Source organism: Babylonia areolata, chromosome 18, assembly GCF_041734735.1.
Source record: "Babylonia areolata isolate BAREFJ2019XMU chromosome 18, ASM4173473v1, whole genome shotgun sequence".
Classification (NCBI taxonomy): Eukaryota; Metazoa; Mollusca; class Gastropoda; order Neogastropoda; family Buccinidae; genus Babylonia; species Babylonia areolata.
The window spans coordinates 54621925-54626924 of record NC_134893.1 but is presented as its reverse complement, the minus strand read 5'-3'; positions in this window follow the sequence as shown (position 1 = coordinate 54626924).

Genomic DNA, 5000 nt, shown 5'->3' with positions numbered 1-5000 from the left:
GTTGTCTGTCTGTCTGTCCCACACACATATTCTGGAAAACACTGTTTCATCTATTTATGGTGAGGTACACATGTTAACCGATGAAAAGTATGTGAAAGGGAAACCACAGAAGATGCATTAAAAGAATTATGTTGTGTCTTGTTTCTGTTCACAGTAGTCATTTGCTGCGAATTCATTACCGGCTTATGTTTTCATTTATTTACAAACTGATGTAAATTAGCAGAAAGTCAACAAACCAAAAGCAACAACAAAAACAACAGCAACCCCCCGCCCCCCAACAACAACAACAAACAAACAAACAACAACGAAGAACAAAAAAACAAAAGAAAGAAAGAAAGAAACAACAACAACAACAACCCCCCCCCCCCCCCACCCCACCCCCGAACAAAGCACACACCTTAAACAACAACGGTAACAGAAACAATAACAACAAAAATAGAATGATATCAAAATAATGAAACAGAAAACAATGCCAAAATCTCTCGAATGATCCCTGTACTCCTTGCTTGTAGACACACAAGTGGATGAACGCACGTTAATTGTTCACGTCCTGATCTGTGGAGGAAGGTGGCAGAATGGTTAAGACGCTCAGCTGCCAATACAGAGAGTCCGTGAGGGTGTGGGTTCGAATCCCGCTCTCGCCCTTTCTCCTAAGTTTGACTGGAAAATCAAACTGAGCGTCTAGTCTTTCGGATGAGACGATAAACCGAGGTCCCGTGTGCAGCACGCACTTGGCGCACTGAAAAAGAACCCATGGCAACGAGAGTGTTGTCCTCTGGCGAAATTACGTAAAATGAAATCCACTTTCATAGGTACACAAATATGTAAGCATGCACTCAAGGCCTGACTAAGCGCGTTGGGTTATGCTGCTGGTCAGGCATCTGCTCAACAGATGTGGTGTAGCGTGTATGGATTTGTCCGAACGCAGTGACGCCTCCTTGAGAAAGTGAAACTGAAACTGATCTGAGTAGATGGTGAGGTAATGGGTAAAGGGATGAATGGATGACGTGTTGGGACAGGGACTGATCCAGGGACAGTTTTATTCATGCAGTTACTCAATCCCACTACACGGGCATAGTACATATGTGTGTGTATGTACATGTGGAGTGATGACCTAGAGGTAACGCGTCCGCCTAGGAAGCGAGAGAATCTGAGCGCGTTGGTTCGAATCACGGCTCAGCCGCCGATATTTTCTCCTCCTCCACTAGACCTTGAGTAGTAGTCTGGACGCTAGTCATTCGAATGAGACGATAAATCGAGGTCCCGTATGCAGCACGTACTTCGCGCACGTAAAAGAACCCACGGCAACAAAAGGGTTGTTCCTGGCAAAATTATGTAGAAAAATCCACTTCGATAAGAAAAACAAATAAAACTGCACGCAGGAAAAAATACAAAAAAGAAAAAGAAAAAAAAGGTGACGCTGTAGTGTTGCGACGTGCTCTCCTGGGGAGAGCAGCCCGAATTTCACACAGAGAAATATGTTGTGATAAAAAGAAATGCAAATACAAATACAAACGCAAATACATGTGAAAAGGTTAATGGTCATGTAGCCGTTTCACAACAGTGGATTCATATCCACTGTGTCCAGGGCTTCGGCATAGGAAGGCAGGACTCTGTCCTCTTTCTGTCATTAATTTTAACCTTCCCAAAGCGAAGTCAGATGAAATGAGGAAGATTGGAGAAAAAGCGCCTTTCCTAAGGACACCACACAATGCCTCAACGGTGGTCTCGAATCCAGTGTGTATGTTGAAATGTACGTTCAAATAGCGCTCACAGTTATATCCAGCACAGACAGAAACAAATTGGTGTACTGCTCGTTTATTTCCTTTCCATGACGCGAGGCTCTTGGTTCTGTCAACCAGCACTTAAAAATACACACAAAGATGTCATCACAACTGGAAACGTATTTCTTACAGATGTTGCTGATCTTGCTTCTCCTCTTTCGTCATTATCACCATCATCGTCATCGTCAACATTTTCTTCTCCTTTTTCTTTGCTTTCTTTATTTTCTTGGTTTTTTTTGTGTGTGTTTTTTCTCGTTGTTCTTCAGGGGGCGAGGGATGTTAGCTGCCGCGCACACACGTGCATGAATATATATATATATATATATATATATATATGTGTGTGTGTGTGTGTGTGTGTGTGTGTGTGTGTGTGTGTGTGTGTGTGTGTGTGTGTGTGTGTGTGTGTGTACATGACTGCGTGCGCGAAATACATGATTTCGCGCGCGAGTGTATGAGTGTGTTCGGAAATGCTCCATTCATGTTTGTTGCAAGGCAGGGCATTGCTCACATGGTATTGTTTATTTATTAATTCATTCGTGTCTACGTCCTGCACTGTCCTTTACCCTCAGTTCAGCAGTTGGCCCAACAGCGGAGCGATTCCCCCTTTCCCCAACGTCCATACATAATCATTAGACGTTCCCAGACGAACTTCGGCTTGGCTGCTGAGTGAAACTGACTCCAGCCCTGGCGGAACTGGGATGATGTCTGATTCAGGCGGTCTGCTGCGCAGATGATTCCAAATGAAGCTAATTTTGCATCGTTTGCAAGGACAACTCGGCAGCCGCTGGTTGCTGTGTCACGACAGTTTTGTGTAGCTTCCTTTAAAAACACAACAAAAAATATGTACTGTTCCTGTTGTTTACTTGAAGACAACCGACGTTTTATGAACACTTTTGTTTTGTCGATGAAAGAATAACTCGAGGAAATGACGCATAACCATGACACTGACAGCTAAATCATTTGGGTACATGTGTAAAAACACGAGGACTTTAATGGAAATGTTTTTTCCTCCGTCAAAAATGTGGACCCCGCCATGGGTACTGAAGTGTGTCTTAGTGTTCCTCTGGCTTTATGAAGACGACAGCAATATGACCTCGGGCTGTTCTCTGTCAATATATGTTGGCCTTGGTGTTTTATTACAAGGCAGAACGACAGAGGAGAGAGACAGAGAGAGTGTGTGTGTGAGAGAGAGAGACAGACAGACAGACAGGCAGACACAGAGACAGACACTGATACATACACAGAGAGACACAGACAGAGAGAGTCGGAGCGAGACATAGAAAGGGTGGGTATAAATTGTATTACTTAGAAATGTTCATTCAATTAAACAACGAAATATATAAGATGTAGGGAATGATTAGATACTTCCCAGCAAATAACACGATTTCGCCTGTTACAGTTTGTTTAATGACGTATACATATGTTCTTGGGTATTTGGTTTGAGTATCCCATGATGTGGTTGGAAACACTCGTCGATAGATCAATGGCAATTCATGATCAAAACGGCCAGTCCGTGCTAAACATTACAACACAAGGCAGAAACCTCAGCGTAAAATACCCAGGTATTCAGGCAACCAGATATTCTTCTGGAAATCTGTGAAACTTAGAAGTTAGCTGCAAGCAATTATAAAGACACAGGCAAACAAGCAGATACACAGATGAACAAAAACATCGCATATCAGGGATCCCGATTCGTTATTTAATTAATCTGTAACCCCTGGAGGATTTCAAACAATAAAACACAAACTAAACTTGATTCAGCGTAACATTCACATCAATGACCGTGATCGCAACAAACCTATCTAGAGAGCTGTGTGTGGGGCTGACCTGCAGAAAAGGCAGAAAGATGAGGTGTCAGGCAGTTGACCATGTTGGCACACCTCCTTCATGATGTGTCCGGAAAGTAGGAGGAAATTGAAATGGGAGACATGTTCGTGGTCGGCCCGGCCTCAGGGGCAAATGAACAGCTCAATATCCCAGCGGCCCTCAGCTGCCCTTGTCTCTTCTCCCCTCAGCTGCCCTTGTCAACACTCTCTTCTCCCCTCAGCTGCCCTTGTCAACACTCTCTTCTCCCCTCAGCTGCCCTTGTCAACACTCTCTTCTCCCCTCAGCTGCCCTTATCAACACTGTTCTCCCCTCAGCTGCCCTTGTCAACACTCTCTTCTTCCCTGAGCTGCCCTTGTCAACACTCTCTTCTCCCCTCAGCTGCCCTTGTCAACACTCTCTTCTCCCCTCAGCTGTCCTTGTCAACTCTTCTCCCCTGAGCTGCCCTTGTCAACACTCTCTTCTCCCCTCAGCTGCCCCTTGTCAACACTCTGTTCTCCCCTCAGATGCCCCTTGTCAACACTCTGTTCTCCCCTCAGATGCCCCTTGTCAACACTCTGTTCTCCCCTCAGCTGTCCCTTGTCAACACTCTTCTCCACCTCAGCTGTCCCTTGTCAACACTCTCTTCTCCCCTCAGCTGCCCTTGTCAACACTCTCTTCTCCCCTCAGCTGTCCTTGTCAACACTTTCTTCTCCCCTCAGGTGCCCTTGTCAACACTCTTCTCCACCTCAGCTACCCCTTGTCAACACTCTCTTCTCCACCTCAGCTACCCCTTGTCAACACTCTCTTCTCCACCTCAGCTACCCCTTGTCAACACTCTCTTCTCCCCTCAGCTGCAGGGGACGGAATGTGGGCCATATAATGAAGTGCTGCTGACATGTCAGCGTTCAGGGGCGTCACATCACTTCAGGAACCTAATGTGCCTTGACTGATGGCGGGCCCTGCTGCCAATATTACCTATTGATCCCCTTGCTCTAGGGTCCCTACAGCACGCTTGGCGTGATGCGTTGTTGGGTGAGGGAAGAAAAGGAGGCCGGGGTTGGGGGGAGGGGTGGAGGAGGGAGAAGACAAGAGAAGTGGCGGACAAGCTGACATATGATCTGTACAGGATGGCTCTGTGCCAAGGAGGGCCTGGCCATCAGGTCGCCAGCTGACTCCTCCACGCCTGCCTGCCACACATCCCACACACTGTCCTTGGGAACTTGGAAGGAAGATGTGGTCCAATAATATTACGATATCCTGCCAGGTGTCCACCATCACTCCTGTCCGTCTTGCCTCCCACCTCCACCTTCCTTAACCCCCCTCACCCCCTCTCACTTTGCTTCTGGAGTAATCTAAGTGCTTTCCTTCATACTCCGTGATGCAGATTTCTTCCTTTTACTTCCTCACACA